Source organism: Triticum urartu, chromosome 7A, assembly GCF_056163025.1.
Source record: "Triticum urartu cultivar PI428250 chromosome 7A, HENAU_Tu73, whole genome shotgun sequence".
NCBI lineage: Eukaryota > Viridiplantae > Streptophyta > Magnoliopsida > Poales > Poaceae > Triticum > Triticum urartu.
In genome coordinates this window covers 36,050,679-36,068,616 of record NC_141879.1, presented here as the reverse complement: position 1 = coordinate 36,068,616, position 17,938 = coordinate 36,050,679, and the positions used below count along the sequence as shown (strand labels likewise).

Sequence of the window (17,938 nt, the reverse complement as noted above, 5' to 3'; positions counted from 1 at the left end):
GCGTGGGGGAGCTGCAGTGGTGGGGGCGTAGGGGCGCGGGGGCGGGGGTCGGGGCGGCGGCGCAGGGGACGGAGGGGACGGAGGGGGCGTGCAGGCGCGGCGGCGGCGTACGATTGGGGCGGAGGGGGCAAATTAGGTCGAGTGGGGAGGAAGGGAGGGAGGGGAATAGGTGGAGTGGGGGGAAGCTTACTAATGGCGCACCCAGCAGCGGTGCGCCATTAGAATGTTTTTTTTATTACAGTTCGAGCCCTCAGGTTATATTCCACCTAACCCAATCTACATTAGAACCTGCCCTAAGTCCGACTGGTCAGCATGCGGCACACACACTGGAGGTCCTGGGTTCGATTCCTAGGCTCCCCAATTTTTATTTTTATGCATTTAAAATGTTGTTTGATATTTATTTGTGTTTAAATATGTTCAAACTTGTTTAAATCATAACAGTAATATTTTTTATAAAAATAGTAATAATTTTTTTAAAAATATGTTCAAATTTGTTATTTGAAAATATTTATGAATATGAAAAAGGTGGAGTGAAGGGTGCGGTGGGTCATCGGCGACGGTGGAGTGGGGAGGGTGCGGGCCGGGGGTCGGCGGCGGCGGCCGGTGGAGCGAGGGAGGGTGCGGTTGATCGTCGGCGGCGGTGGAGCGGGGAGGGTGCGGTTGATCGTCGGCGGCGAGGGGGACGTCGATGTCCCATGAACACGGTTTTCGAAGACCCGAGATCTCTATCTAGCTGGCGATACGTTGTGTCATTCGTGCACCTTACGCATCCAGAAAATCCGTGGACTACCTGCCCCGTGAGATAACCGTAACCGAGATAGTCGTGTAGTAGTGCATTTAAAATGTTGTTTGATATTTATTTGTGTTTAAATATGTTCAAACTTGTTTAAATCATAACAGTAATATTTTGTTACAAAAATAGTAATATTTTTTAAAAAAAATATGTTCAAATTTGTTATTTGAAAATATTTATGAATATGAAAAAGGTGGAGTGGAGGGTGCGGTGGGTCATCGGCGACGGTGGAGTGGGGGAGGGTGCGGGCCGGGGGTCGGCGGCGGCAGCCGGTGGAGCGGGGGAGGGTGCGGTTGATCGTCGGCGGCGGTGGAGCGGGGGAGGGTGCAGTTGATCGTCGGCGGCGAGGGGGACGTCGATGTCCCATGAACACGGTTTTCGAAGATCCGGGATCTCTATCTAGCTGGCGATACGTTGTGTCATCCATGCACCTTACGCATCCAGAAAATCCGTGGACTACCTGCCCCGCGAGATAACCGTAACCGAGATAGTCGTGTAGTAGTGGAATATATATATATACATATATATATATATATATACATATACATACATACTAATGGCGCACCGCGTAGTAGTGCGTCATTACTAGTTTAAACTAGTAATGGCCCACTGTGGCACGATGCGCCATTAATTGTTTTGCAAAAAAATAATTCAATATTGGCGCACTCCTTGTCCGGTGGGCCATTACTAGTTAGAACTAGTAATGGCGCACTTCGGTCGGATGCGCCATTAGTATGTATGTAAAAATGAAAAAAAAAATTATTACTAGTGGCACACCTTTTGTCTCCACACTAATGGCGCACCACCAACAGGTGTGCCATTAGTATATAGTAGTGGCGCACTATTTCTCTGGTACGCCATTAATGTCAATCCTATCTATAGCACTTTTCTTAGTAGTGAATCAATGGCTTAGATCTGTTATGTATTCTTACAACTCATGTGAAAAGGGGAGGTAAGAAGGATCATGTTAAAATTTCCCTTCTTTTTGACTGTCTAAGTCTCGACTAAGTCTTGATATTGTGTCATTGGAGAGCCAGGTGTAATTGGCATCATGTTGGTATTAATATATTACCCCTTTAGAAAAATCGAGACGGCTACATTGATGTCGGTTCCTAAGATGGGGTGTTTAGGACAATCTCCTGGTCGTCTCTTTAACAATTTGTCTCTCCCTCTCCCGATCGCCTCGCTCTAAGTCACTGCTATTTATTATTTAAGCACCTATTTTGCATTTCGCAGGTCTACAAATTTCTTGATCTGTTGAATTTGGCAACTGCCTTGAATAAAATTTAGTCTAAACCAAGTGCAGTTTTTGAGGAAGCAATTGTTGTATCTCTATATCACGCTTTCGCCCGACTTTATATATAAATTAACAACCAGACAGAGTACACGGCTGAACGATACAAGGCACCTAGAAGGCATTTTGGAAGTCACTCGCTTGGAATCATTGATATATTACAAATTCTAGCTATAATTATGTCAAAATGCACCTAGAAGGATACATTACACTTTCTGATGACCCAACATTGATCACTTTTAGCTGCGCATCCTAGTTTTGATCTACTCCCAGCAAACTGGCAACATCGGTACAAGTTTTTCCAACTACATTCTACTTCTTGGGAAACTGAATAACATATATCATAATACTCTAATTAACTCTAAGAAGAAAGTATGCACACTTTTTTTTCGAACTTCAGTTCATGGTTCATTTACGGCGACAGTTATCTGGACGAAGACAGTTGCCTGCAAATAGATCCAAAGAACAGAATAACATAGTGACATATATATTTGCGTATGTCAACCACCCTGCTTTTTTTTTTTAAATCTGCACTGATCTCTTTAGTGGTGAGGTAAACTTCACTCCACCTGACATATTAAAATCTTAATACATATAATACATTTAACTATAGGCTATGAAACTGTTACCATATAATAGATTTTGTTTTAAGTTAAAATTTATAAACCGTGACCAAGTTTTTAGAGACTCGGCAAACTTCACAAAATATGACTTATGATAAAATCTGGAATATGCACTATAGTTTGAAATGAACAAGTTAAACTACATGACCCTTTTTGAAAAATGGGCAGGTTGTTTTGAGTACACAAAACTACGGTAAAGTTATGCGCTCAAGTGGTTTGCTTACAAACTATTGGAGTTAAGTGGGGTGGGGACACGGTGATGAGTTGGACGAGACCCGAATTGTTTCAATGAATTGCTATTTAGTCAGATTGTAACAATTGGATTCGAACGGAAAGACAGACTGTGGACGAAGGGGGCTGTTCATTAGCAGCAGCAACATAGCGATATAACAAGGCCCGCTGCTTGTGGTCGTCTTCTCAGTCACAAGAACTATATACTGAGGTACATGACAAAGCATTCAGAGCGTCCATAGATTTTCATGGCCCTGCCTTGTATAGTACCTTCAAAGTCAACATAACAATTGTATTACTTTTATGGATGATTTAGTGACGTGATCCTCTGCGGAGGCTCTTGCGTTGTTGACAATCCAGCCCAATTCTTGGCCAGTAAATAGTTTCAGAAAAAGTATAGATCAAGCCAAAATATTTGGACCACGGTCCAAAACCGTTTATTTGTTTCTAGTTTCTAGGTATTAACAAAAGTCATGTATTATATCCACTATACCGCTTGGGACCAGGGCGCCTTCTCTCTAACCTCTTATTGCCCCGGGTGCTATGCTCTGACTATCTCGATTGCCTTGACATCCCCCGTTGTCTCCTTCTCGATATCCAACATCTATGCCCCGTCTAATCACACTTTTATGCAAGATTTCGTTGATGAGATGGTGGCACTCTCCGATACGATATCGGGTTCCTGGCTTGTGCTAGGGGATTTTAATCTTATCCGCTACCCCGAGGAAAAGAAGAACAATAACTTATGTGCTGGCCTTGCTATGCATTTCAACGCCATGATCGATGCTTTATCCTCTATCTGATCGCATGTTCACTTGGACGAACCGTCGACCGCCCCCCCCCCCCCCCCCAACCCTGGCGGCCCTAATCGGGCTTTCTCAAACGCTGATCGGGACACATCGCTCCCTAACTCCACCCTTGCGTCATGCCCCTGGGTCACATTCGATCACTTTCCGCTCCTCGTCACCACATCCACCCATATCCCCTCCTCTTGACAGTTCCGCTTTGAGAGCAAGTGGCTTCTGGACCCCTGTTCATTCTCACCACCTCCCCCTCCTGGGCTCTCCCACACAGACACTCGGCCGGTGATAAAGACATTGCTGCTAGGGTCAAATCCTTCCGTCACGCCACCAAGGTTTGGAAAGATAATCACATGTTTACCCCTTGTCATGATAACAACTGTAAAAAAATCATTGACTTGTTTGATTTTTTTAGGAGTACCGTGTGCTTCAATGAAGAGGCGGCCTTGTGTCGTGACGCTCAGGCCTACTCCTTTCACCAACAAGCGACGTTTTGGCGGCTGTGTGGGAAATTATATCGAGTGATGGAGAGGGGTGTGTGTGAAAATACCTGTTTCTTCCACGCCCAGGCGTCCCAACGCTTTCGATCCAACATGATTAAGGCATTGAATGTTGGCGTCATGGTGGTCTTCCCACTATTTTGGTAATGTGGTAGATGCACATGTCTTTCATGTCAGTTTCAATGCTTCACTGTTCAACTTCGTGATCAGTCCACGCTAGTTTGTTACATTTGATTGTGTGTTGATCGTCATAATCAATACATGATAGCTTGTTACATCAACTGATTTGGTTCAGGTTGATTAACAGGACAAGAGTTCCAAGGGCAAGGAGGTTGTTGAGGGAAGCGCCTCATAGAGGCGTCGAGGGAGGCTGATGAACGTCGGCCATTTCCATGAATTGTTAGGTCCAACCCACTTTTGCAAGGTCATTTTAGCACCTGAGTTGCCAATCCCCAATGACTTCCGTAAACACATAGGATCATCACATGGGAGGTCAAACTCAAGAAGAATACCTCCTACACCTAGAAGGTCAAGCTTCGGGAGATCAATGGGAGGCTAGCCATGGATCATGGGTGGGCCAGCTTCGCCATTGCTCACCAGCTCCAGATCAGCTACCTCATCACCTTAAAGGTGATAACATTGTCTTCGACCTTTCTAGCTCAAAGATGATGGCCAAGTGCCACAAACACGACGAAGCACTTGCCTTGATCCAAATATTTATTATATTTTTCTTAATCTATCGGTCTGTGTGGTTATTATGACTGCCAGCTTATGACTTTGTCGTCATTATTATGACCATGCATGCTTGTTAATGTACTAGCTATCACATAGTATGAATGCTTGTTCAAGTTGCTATTGTCTGCCCATGAGTGTGTATGCTCATAACCTCACAACTCTAATAAGAGGTTATCACATTGCATGTCTTGAACGTAACCAAACAACATCACGTTAATGGCAACCAAACGACGTGCTAGTGGTTTGCCTCCAATGTAGGCTACACTATATAATAGATTTACAATCTCAAAATATATTTTCCACGTATATATTAATTCTTGGTATTACCCAGTAAACTCTGAAACCCTTCTGGTAACCCGAAACGCTTCCGTTTACTCTCGAAACAATTTTGAATATTAATTAAACTATTCATAAATATTTCCTCATTATTCTTGCTCCACCTACACTCAGCAGATTGTGATTCCCTTAAGCTTGTGACCCTGTATGTTCGGTGAAACATACACATGAACAAAATCCCTTTCATTCAATGAGCGATAGAGGAATCGTGGACATCCATATCGATCCCTATGAGTATACGAATGACATTCGAGTGAACCTTTGGTTATCATGTGCTCTTTCCTTTGCTTCATGATACTTTACAAAACCCGAGGTGAGATGTATCTGTATCCTCTCAAGTCATCCCCATGCTCACTGTACCATCTCCTAGTTACCGGTTTTGTTCTTCTTTCTCGTTGACATGTTCTGGCATCCCTATGACCTAGTCACCTGTGTCTGGCTAGACGATGATGGATGCCATCACACCGAGAGGGCCCTAAGAATATCTCACCATCGTCGGAGGAGCAAAACCCACTTTCGAGCTATCTATTCACCTGTCAGACTTCCCGATAAACCTGTAAGTTGTCGTTATGATCATCGTGTTACATATGTTGTATGAGCAACCCCAAAGTCCATCGTATTGTAAGAAATGAGTACGATACTCTCATGGTATAAGGAACTAAAGAATATGTTAACTCTCCGTGTTATAATGATTGACTTGTGACGACTGCATCTCAAAGTATAACAAACAAATTTGGTTCAATTCAATATGATCGTTCTCCAACGTCATATTCTCAAAGTTGTTTTAGAACTATCGTTACACTTAAAAATATCCTACGATCCGGAAAACATGATCACTAACAACACTTGTGCTAGTCTTAGAGGTGATACTAGGAATCAGGTTTTTTTCGTTTATCTCATTCCACACGTGCATATGAGCTTTCCACTGAATCACATATTCTAGAATCATAGCAGTTATAGCATGGAATATAACCTCTTAATTATAAATTTGGAAATAAATAACACAATATTATTGTCTGTAGGACATATTTCCAACATACTACCACCAAACTGCACCGATGGTTGATTTTCTAGCAATACATATTTTTCAACTTTACTTCATCTAAAACTAGATATCAATAGAAGGTAGTAATCGCAGTATCATTCTAGATGGAGAAAGCACATATTTTGAGGACTTCACTTCATTTGTGTATACAATTGTTTGGATCTAAAAAGTCACCTACACATGGAACAAAGTAAGCCAATCACATTTCAATCCAGAAAAAGAGATAACTACAACTACGTTGATCTCATCAACTGTGAGGTCACAAACAATAATCCCACCAATCCAAATTAATTGACGATGCCTTAGTACAAATTTTGTAACGTTTTAACTTGACCTTTCTTGACAAATTAAAGCCCTAACCGATTTAATATTTTAGGCTAGTTAATGCAACCTGTCTTGGGAAGAAAAATGCTTTTAAAGGTTGAATTAATCAATGGACAAACCAAAGCTTATCCATTTATGTTAGATTGACAATTGTTTGGAGAGGTTCTGTTACATGACCTATTTTGGATCTTAAATAAATTTAGTTAAACTAAATTCAGTTGCGAGTATGTTTACGGTCGGCTTTCGGACAAACATGCATGATCCATTAGGAGCCTTCAGTTTGGATACACCCACTGCGCATTGTCTAAATGTGAAATTTCTCCTAATTAATATATGCTCCCATTTCAATTTTGTTTTGGCCTTGAACATGCTTGGATACAATATTTTGCCAGTCTGAAAGTCAATTATTTACAATGTATCCTTGAAAGTACATAATTCTTGTAAAACAAATTCAAAGCTGCCCAAATCTAGTTAAAAAAAAGAAAGAAATAAAAGAACTAGCAACACTACATAAGATTTGTAAACCTTCTCTACGGGCTCAATGGGTTTACAAATGTTCACAAATTGATAGACGAGGCCAGCTGGTGGGGCCCACTTAGTAGTAGCGCGGGTGTCTGAGGCTGCGCTACAACTATTGTGCATAGTAGCAGCACGGGTCCCGTGCCCCACGCTACTACTAAGTTCCACTTAGTACCAGACCAGCTGCCCATTTCCCATCCCACCTCTCTCACAACACACTCATTCAACCCTCTTGCCGCCGCCCTGGACCTGCCCGCCGATCTGCTCGCATTGCTGCTGCCCGCGTCCCTGATCTCCCTTCTGAGGTAACTCTCCTCCCTCCTTCCTCCACTCTTCCTGGAGGCCCAGGTCCGGCTAGCTGAATGGCGGCGCCGGGGCGCCAGGGTATAAACCCTACCCATCACTGAGTGGTTGACCTATTTCCCCCTTCTTGGGCAATAGAAACCCTAGCTAGTTCCCCTCCAATTCAAGGCTAGTTGGTGAAATCTCTGAATCTTCAGTGTTCTTGAGTCTTTGATCTATGAAACGACTGACCTCAAATGTAGTGCTTCACTTTCACTATGCATCAGAGGGCGTGATGTGTGGAACTCTACAGCGGTGTGTGTTTAGCTTGGCTTGGCTTCGGTGCCATGTTAGTATTCTGTTAGTTTTAATCTTGATTTTATCCTGGTTTTTTGTAATTAATTTGGCTACATTTTCCTTAATCAAAGAGATGAGGCAAAAAAATTGTCTTCATTTCAGAAACTATGCACAAGCTAGGGCATTCAAATTGAATGTCCTGAGTTGTATTTCAGTATCTCTAATTAGGGACGATGTTGATAGGAAGCCTAGTTAATGAGAAAAGATACACCATTTGGTATAGATAGCGCTCTTGTCGTGAAACCCGACATAGGGTATTGTTTTTGGCCCACAAATGTTTATTATAGACTCATTGAATATAAATTTGGCGCATATAATTGGGGCACAACATTGATTCTAAATTTAGCAATATACTAAAGACTAAACACATAGAAGCATGAATGCTCTCTTTGGTTGGGAAGATTTCTGAAACATACGGCCACATATGGCATGGCATGAGTCGTATAGGAATTAAAAACATAGTAATGTGCAATACAGTAGATTGTTTGGTTGCACAACATGAAAAACACATGATTTTTTAGAAGGACTGATGTATGTCATGTTTATCATACAAACAAAGTAAAATTTCAGAGATTGAACTAAAAAAGATTAGTTTTAGATAATTCATATGGTTACTATTCTTGCAATCCAAACATGAAAAGCTGAGTCTCTTGCATTGAGTGTGGCACAGTGTTGTACTGTTGTTATAATGATATCAATGCAAATGTTGTACTTCTAGGTTATCCCCTCGAGCGGGGGTTTTGTAGGGTACTTATGAGTTCCTATGTTTTGCTAGAATGTTGATTAATTTTCGTTCCAAAAAATTTCGGGAGCTCGATATGTCCTATTTTTCTTTTCAAATTCGATGAACTTTTGAAAAATTGATGAACTTATTTTCAAATTTGATGAATTATTTCAAGTTCAATGTTTTTTTCAAAATCACTGAACATTTTTCCCAATTCAATCAACTTTTTTCAATTTGTGAAAATTTATGAAATAAGTGACCTTTTTTCAAATCTATGTTGGAAAAGTCAACGGTCAGATAGTTGACCGATAAATAGCTGACGTGGCGACGTTTGACCGAGCGAAGGAAGCTAGATTGCGATTGGGCGAAGCAACGAACGAGCGAACACGTTTGTTGTTCCAGCCCAAGAGGGGTTCTGCGTGAGCTCCTCCGGTTACTTGCCAGTTTTTACTGTATTTGTTTTTATGTTCCTTTTCCTTGAAGAAACATACATTTTTTAAAATGCAATCATTTTTCCAGATTTGCGATCATTTTCGTTATAAAATTAAAGTTTTTTTAAAAAAGAGAACATTTTACCATTGCTAACAATTTTTTTGTAAATGTGAACACTTTTTCGAATTTGGTAACATTTTTAACGTAATATTTGTTTCAAATTTGCAAACAATTTTTAAAACACAATCAAATTTGCAATCATTAACGTAATATTTGTTTCAAATTTGGAACATTTATTGAAAATGCAAACATGCTTTCAAATTTGTATTATTTTCAAAAGGAAAAACTTTTAAAATTTGTGAATATTTATCTAAATTTACAAAGAATTTATGAATATGTTCACATTTCTGAAAAAACTGAACAATTCTTAAATTTTGATTTAAATAACAAATAAACATGTAAAGAAAATAGAATAGTCGGTAAAATTATAGAAGGTCCCAAAACCGGGTTGTAATACATTGCTTTGTAAAAAGGACCAGCCTTTTAACATCGCTCTGTCTAGTCATCTGTGTGGAAGAACTCCGAAATCACTAATTAGGGGTTACCCCTCGCAAAGGTCACTCCTAGGGGCTTGTGGAGGTGACGACATACTAGGCTATCAAAGAGAGATTTGGGTTCAATGGCGGTTGTTGTCAGTGATGAGAGTTGTCCTGGGCATCCTTCCTCTCCTTGGAGGCATTGGCAAAGAGTACTTCCCTCATCACTGGTCGTGCCCGGTTGGAGCCGAAGCAGTGGTGCTGGCTTTTGGTATGACCGGATTTTTACACGAGGTTTGGTGGGGTGATCTTGAGCAGGGTTGGGTGGAAGCTTTGTGGTCAATGGGGGTTGGTGTCAGTGATGACGGCTCCTCTGAGCAATTTTCCATGAAGACATCGTGCAAAATCACTATGGGGTAGAGGTTGTGTTAGGAGGTGGTGGTCTGTCTGGCAGCATGTGGGGTGGTGGTCTTTTTTCCTTGGCCATGATTTTCGGCCTAGTTTTAATTATAAACGGGACCACTATGTATTTTTTTTCTTTTGCCTTTTTCTATCTTCGTGAAATCTCTAGAGCTCCTGCCTTGCATTGTAAATAAAGTATCTAAAAAATTGCGCATTTCAGAAAATCACTCGTCTAGAATCATTGTGATTATATTGAAATATTCAAAATTTTAGCAACAGTTATGTCAAAATGCATGTAGAAGGCGACATTAAACTTTTCAATGAGCCAACAATATGATTACATAATCTTGGTGATCTTGAAGTTACTCCCAGAGAGCTGGCCAAACCTTCATTCCCAGTGGTACACTTTTTCCAACTTCGCTCATTTCTTGGGAAATCGAACAATCTATATGATGATTATGTACCTAACCCAACAAATCAAGCATGCACACGTTTTCCGTACTTCAGTTCACGGTTTATTTACGGCGACAATTGTCCCGACGAAGATAGTTGCCTGCACATAGATTGGAAAGAACAGATTAAGACAATGACATATATGTGTACTTCACCAGTTATCAACGTTGATCTCTTCAGCGGTGAGGTAAACTATACTCCACCTAACAAAAGATTTCAAAATCTCAACATATATAATGCATTACACCATGCCAAATATACTGCATATAGATTGTGTTCTTAGTCAAACTTTCTAAAGTTTGAGCAAGTTGGCTAGACCAAACTTTACAAGTTTGAGAAATTCTATATGCACCGTGTATTGAAATGAACGGGGTACTATTTAAATTTACTAAAAGAGTTTCATACCTAAAATAACAGATTTATAAATATGAATAGAAAACTTACTACCAATACCCAAAACTTATTCATTTGTATTATTGGATCAGACAACTGTTTGGAGAAGCTATGACACATGAACCTTTTTTTGGATCTTTCGTAAAAACTCAAGTTCCAACGGAAAGCTTCTACCTCATATTTTCATTTATCCCCACGAAAAAGATACCATATTCGATATTAAGTAGGTTTACGGCTGGCTTTTCAGCAAACTCGGCACAGTTCAAATATGTTCCTTGGGCACCATTGAAATGGCTAATGCCATATGTCTGATATGGTCCCATTTTAGTTAAATTTTGATCTTGAGTACGCCTACATAGCCCTAGAGTTGAATTACACTCGGTCTAAACTTAGTTTTAACATATCATTGTAATTTCAGAATTACCCAATTGTAATTTCACAAATAACCTACAAATTATTCACGTCTACTACAATATGATTTAACCAGTACAGATCTACAACTTCTAGACAGATCAGCTCACAGTTCATAATGGCAAGCTTTGTATCCTCCTGAATGCAAGCTTGAGGATTAGTTATTTGGGTAAATATAAATGGAGTTTGATTGACTCAAAGTGTCACATTTACACAACATATTTTTTTTTCCGTGTACACAACATATATAACCATTAGCTTGCAAAAAAAGACTATATACTCAATAAGGATTCACCTTTAATAATAGCTTGACAAAATAGCAAAGTACATAATATTTACCCAGGAGAGTCGACTGATGGTGAAACTATACACCACACAAAGTAAAATGGCTCGGTAATATTGATACATATCAACATTACACATGAGTGTATTAAAGTCATACAATTAAGATGCCTAAAATTCATGTACAACTTTTCAATCTAACTGCCTAAAATTTCCCTGCCCGGTAAACACAAAATTAGTAGAGATTGCCACAGGGATGATACGGACATGACCAGTCGTCACTGACCGAGTCACATGAAAATTTCCAAGAGCATCTGTTGAATTGGTTTACCTGACACAGCACGTCATGTTGAAATTAACGTGTTATCTTGTGGCTGAGGTTACTGGTGACGACTTGAACAGGAGTCTGAACCATGTGGTATTTTCCAAAGGTGAACCAACGCGTCACACATGCGTAGTGTGACTAGTGTCCCGTAGAAGTAAAGGTTTTAAAGATTCTCATAAAAAAGTAAATAAAGAAAAACTACCTCTTAGGATTCCTAAAAACTTACAACTTTTTTGACAAAACACTACAATCTCAGCTGTGTCGTGCACCTGGCAGGCTTGCTTACATGCCGCCCGTTTTCTTTCTTCCGCAGAAAGAAAGAAAGAGGACCTTTGGCTAGGGTTTCTCGTGCCTCCCACCGGGTCGCCGTCGGCAGTGGCGGACCCAGGAATTGTTGACGCCCCAGACGAACAACTAATGGCTAAAAACTACCCAGAAAAAACTTCAATTTCAAGGCATACAAGAATCAATCTATGTTTTGCATAACTAATAAGAAACCAAACATGATATTCAATGGCAGCATTTGTTCCATAATGGGTCAACTAATAAAGCAAGACAAATCAAAAGACAATATGTGGCATAGATAAATGATACAGAAGATTGATACCAAATCAAATGATTGGTTGATCCGAGCCTCCCATGAGTACATCTTCAATACCAGACATCGCTAAACCTTCAATCATCAATTTTGAAATGCGAATCAGTGCATAATATAGCGGGCAAAACTAATTAACAATAGATGCAAAATGTGAAAACTTACGTGTAGGACGAGGCAAAACACCTTTACGTGTGCGATAACCTTGAAATCGGGTTCGCCGTACTAAGATGGCATCTATAAACAATAGATGGCATCTATAAACAAAAACAGGGCATCAAGCCATCAAAACTGTACTAAGAAACAGAGAAAACAGTCATGAGAGAAAGTGACTACCTCGCTGGACGCCGAGCTGCCTGCAGGCTGCAGCCTCGCACCACTCGCACCCTAGCCGGGTTCGCCGCCTTGCGCCCTCGCCGCGTCGCCGGACACGACGAACAGGACAACAGCCGCAGGCCGCAGGCCACAGCGGCGCAGCCGGGGGGAGGGGGCGGGCGCTGGAAGGGGGAGATCCGGGGGGTGCTGGAAAGGGAGATCCGGGGTGCACGGAGCTGGACCTCGACGATTGGTGGCGACCGGCGACGGCGGGCGCCGGGCGGCGACCGGCGATGGCTTAGGGTTCGTCAGGTACTCAGGTCGGGGGCAGAGCGCTGGCTATGGCTGGTTGCGATGCGAGACGCTGCGGCCTGCGTGTGAGTTGGCCTGGGTGGCTGGGCCAGTTGGCCTGGGCTTGGTACTGGGCTGCGCCCCAGGCCAAACTTTTTTTTTGGAAATATAGGCCGACAATTTTTCCCACGCCCCAGGCAATGGCCTGGGCTGCCTGGGGCCCAAATCCGCCCATGGCCGTCGGTCTACCTCGTCTTCTGTGGTCTTAGGGCCATGAAGGCGTGGTGGATCCCGGCCTTGCTGGCGGGAGGGCTCCATTTTTTCATACTCTTTTGAGTTTTGTTAGGGTTTGTATCCTGCTCAGAGAGTCGAGGCGGCGGCGACTCTCTGCAGATGGAATAAGGTTCGTCCCGCCTTGTCCCCATCCCGGTGGTGTTTCTAGCTTCGTCGGAGGGCATGTGGAGGATTGTCTCTGGCGGATCTTGCGGGATTCGGTCGGCCTTTGTCTTCGGTGGATTCACGTGGATCTTGTCTTCGTTCGTCTATGTTCGTGTGTCTATAGGTTCGATCCTTCTGATCTATGCTTATCTTCATCGGAGGCGGATGTTTTTTCTAGTGCGCTCGTCCTATGGGGCCTTAGCACGATGACTTTCTGACTGTCTACTACAACAAGGTTTGCCCGACTCCGATGACGGAGGGACGAAGATGGCGGCGTGCCCTCGGCTCACTCCAGTCCTAGTAGTCGTCGCTAGGTGGTCTACGGACCTAGATATATTTTTTACTTCTAGTGTTTTTTATACTACCTTGAATGTATTTTTTACTTCTAGTGTTTTTATACTACCTTGAGAGTTGATGAATATATCAGAAGTTATTCTCAAAAAAAAAAAAGAGAGAGGCTTGCTTACATGCAGGTCGAGCGAGAGCACCGATGAGTTGGAGGAGTACTAGCAGCAGGAACACAGCGATAGAAGATTGCCTCCTGCTTGTCGACATCTTCAAAATCAGAGCTCAAAAGAAGTATGCTGAGGCACTCAATGAGGGATTCAGGGTGTCGGTCTTGGCTTATATAGTAGCATCAGATCAACTCTTACCCAGAAGTCAAACTATTATGGATGACTAAGCCACATGGTCCTTTGTGGAGCTCTCGCCCCCGACAATGTAGTCCGGCATTTGTGGATGACTTAGTCACATGGAGTCGGCACTCCATGCCGGCATCCAGGCGTCACTATTGGACTAGGGTGCGTCAATTGCCACGTTAACAGGCTATGTCCATAATCTCTGTATCTCGGCAAATAATCTCCTAAAAAGGTGGTTAGGAGCCTGGTCTCGTAATACTTCCGAGGAATATCTTCACGTGCAAATACTCTCACTTTGCTTCCTCCAAATACTTAACAGCATGCCGTCATTTGCCTCGTAAAAATGTTCTTGGCCAAAATCATTTCTATATTTCTCTTTTCTGGAAAACGTATATATCGAGTCAAAATATTTAGACCATTGGCCTGAACCGTGGGCCGATAAATTATTGTAGAAATAAAATACTTATGGTTCTTGTTTGTTTAGGACACTGGATCAAGAAAACCAATTTATTGTTTGTTTCAGAAATAACCCCCTGGCCTCCTCATATATACTCTCGTCAACGCTTCCAAAAAGCTGACCACAAAGACACGGAGCACTGAGAGATGCTCTACTTGTTGAACGCGTCCATTGATGTGGATTTGGTTTGGAGACTGACCAAACAAGATGACCAAAGCGAATCAAGTAAAATCCAAACCCTACGCGATTTTCCAAAACCAACCGTTGAAATTCATGGGTGTGTCTAGTTGAGCTTGCGACACGAATGATTGAAATGACCAGTCATCAATAGAGTCAAAGTCATGCGCATTTTCTTTGAGAAGCATCCGTTGAATCAGTATCTCACACACCACACTATGTTCAAATTAATGTGTTATTTGTGGCAAAGTTGAACAAGTCTAAATCATGTGCAGTTTTTCTAAGGTGAATCAATCAGTGCGTACACATGCCTGTTGTCCCGTACAAGTAGTGACGTAAATGTTTAGAGAAACAAAGCAAGCAGAACTATGTGCGTTGCTGCTGGTCTGTTGCAAGTCGTTGGTTCGGTCGGATATCTTTGTTTCTTCTTCTTTTGCCTCTTCTTTATCTTTTTGACTGTCTATGTCTCGACTAAGTCTTGATACTGTGTCATTGCAGAGCCAGGTGTAATTGGAATCGTGTTGGTATTAATATATTACCATTAAAAAAATCTGAGGCGGCTACATCGATGCCGGTTATAGAGGGAAGCTAGAGAAAAATGACACAAATTGAATGGGGCAGACCATCTACTGGGACATGGAGAAAAAAGGCGGATGAAGCATGGATGCCCTCCACAGCTGTGCGGTGAACTGTGGAGTTCACTAACGGTGATGCGATCTCGTCAAGGAACTTCTTTTCCATGTTTAGTGTGTATGCATATGACTCAGACTATAAGGAGTTACACTTTTCTAAACCGACTGAGACTTATGAAAATCTCAGTCGACTTAGAAGTATCAAAACCATTAAGCATATAAGTTGAGTGGAACTTTTCAAAAACAGTTGTTGCACTAATGTATGATATCAAGCATGTGTTGCAATCATGTGTGGCTCACAACATAGTCACATAAATATTGCCTCCTGCTCCAAGTCACTGCTATTTATTATTTAAGCACCAATTTTGCATTTCGCAGGTCTACAAATTTCTTGATCTGTTGAGTTTGGCAACTGACTTGAATAAAATTTAGTCTAAACCATGTGCAGTTTTGTGAAAGCATTTGTTGTATCTCTGAATCAGGCTTTCGCACGGCTTTATATATAAAGCAACACGGGGGGAAACCCTAGCCGCCCGCAGCGCCTTCCCCTTTGTCTCCCTGCCGCGGCGCCGCCGGAGGGTTCGCCGGTGAAGACGTGCCGGACCTAAGGATGGTGGCGGCGGGGCGCTTCTGCTCCTCCTGGGCGCACTCGCACACCTCCTGGCATGGATCGTGGTTGGGTGAGGCGAGAATATGCGGCTTCGACGTCGTGTGTTCCCCGTGCACTGACCTCATGCTCCGGGCTCGCCGGCTGCGTCCTGGCTGTGGCACCTCTTTCCAACGATGGAGTGGTGGCCTCCTAGGACCGGATCCATGGCCAGAAAGGCCATGGGATCCTACCCCGGCGGACGGCCTTGCCAAGCTCGGGATGTGGCAGTGTCTACAACCATCTAGGTGGCCCTGCTTGGCAAGGATTAGCAGCTCCGATAGGTGGCTGCAGTCCCCTTCCAACGACAGCGGCGGATGGTTGGGCCCAGGGCCTTCGTAGGTGCAGTCAGGCGGGCTACAACATGACACGACTGTCTCACTGCGGATTCCGGTGACCATGGAAGTCTTCACATCTGACGGCTGCTTTCGGCAATGAGATGCAATCTACATATGACGGCTTGACGCAGAGGGTGGTTGTGCGGCAGCGGTGCTTGGTTTCTACTCCAACGCATATGTAGCTACTGGAATCGCGGAAAACCTAGGTATGACTTCGACGAGTTCCGGGGTGAAAACCTAGGTATGACCCGAGTTAGTTATACCTAGCAATGGCGATGTTTTTGCGTCATTACCTTGTTGAAGGCATTGTTCGGTTATGCTCGTATGGTTATTCAGGGTGAAAACCTAGTGTCTGACCTTTTGTGGTTGGATCCGGTGACGACGACGCTTGAGCGCCGCAAACTTCATGAAGGAGTTGTTGTTGAAGAACCTCGTTGTCTTCGTGGGGTCATGACATGGTTGGTGCGGATATTGTCACAATTGTAGTTTGTCCTTGCTTTGGAGGGTTTTTTTTACCTTTCTCCGCTTAGACATAGCTTTGGTCTTATATGACTTTGCTATTGGCCGGCGGGTTTTTGTGCGTGTGCGTTGGTGTTGGCTGTGTGCATCCAAGCTATGCAGAGACCGGGTGTGTACTCATTATATTTGTATTCACTTGATGCTCCATTATGAGTTAATAAAATCCACCCTTTATCGAAAAATATATAAAACAACAACCAGACAGAGTACACGGCTGAACGATACATGGCAGCTAGATGGCATTTTCGAAATCACTCTCTTGGAATCATCTATATATTACAAATTCAAGCTGTAATTCTGTCAGAATGCACCTAGAAGGAAACGTTAAACTTTCCGATGACCCAACATTGATCACTTTTAGCTGGGCATCCTAGTTTTGAGCTTACTCCCAACAAACTGGTCAAAATGTTGTGTTACAAGTTTTCCAACTTCATTTTACTTCTTGGGAAACTGAATAACATATATCATAGTACTCTAATTAACCCAAGGAAGCAAAAGTTGCACAGTTTTGTTTGAACTTCAGTTGACGGTTCATTTACGGCGACAGTTATCTGGACGAAGATAGTTGCCTGCAAATAGATCCAAAGAACAAAATAAGATAGTGACATATATATATCTTCATATGTCGAGCAACCTGCTTTTTTCTTAATCTGCACGGATCTCTTCAGTGGTGAGGTAAACTTCACTCGACCTGACATACTAAAATCTTAATAGATATAATACATTTAATTATAGACTATGAAACTGCTCTCATATACTCCCTCCGTCCCAAAATAAGTATCTCAACTATAGTACAACACTTTACTATAGTTAATACAATGTTGAAACACTTATTTTGGGACAGAGGGAGTAACAAATATTTTTTTAAGTCAAAAATTATAAACTTTGACCAAGTTTATAGAGACGCGGCAAACTTCACAAAATCTGACTTATGATAAAATCTAGAATATGCACTATAATTTGAAATGGAGAAGTTAAACCACATGACACACTTCAAAAAATGAGCAGGTTGTTTTAAGTACACAGAACTATAGTGAAGTCGTGCTCTCAAGACGTTTGCTTACAAACTATTGGAGGTTTCCAGTTTAAGTTGGG

The 17,938-nt window shown here is 42.3% G+C and overlaps 1 long non-coding RNA gene across 3 annotated transcripts; it reads right to left on the bottom strand.

Moving 5' to 3' along the window:
* Positions 1-10,166: 10,166 nt before the first annotated feature.
* Positions 10,167-14,017, bottom strand: LOC147957397 (uncharacterized). Of its 3 annotated transcripts, none has more exons than XR_015611948.1 (3): positions 12,558-14,017; positions 12,405-12,470; positions 10,167-10,486 (listed from the first exon to the last, which is right to left on the bottom strand). It is a non-coding gene; the product is annotated as an uncharacterized LOC147957397 (long non-coding RNA). The 3 variants fall into 3 exon arrangements; XR_015611947.1 differs by having other exon boundaries at positions 10,167-12,470; positions 12,558-12,629; positions 13,904-14,017; XR_015611946.1 differs by having other exon boundaries at positions 10,167-12,470.
* Between the last annotated feature and the right edge of the window lie 3,921 nt (positions 14,018-17,938).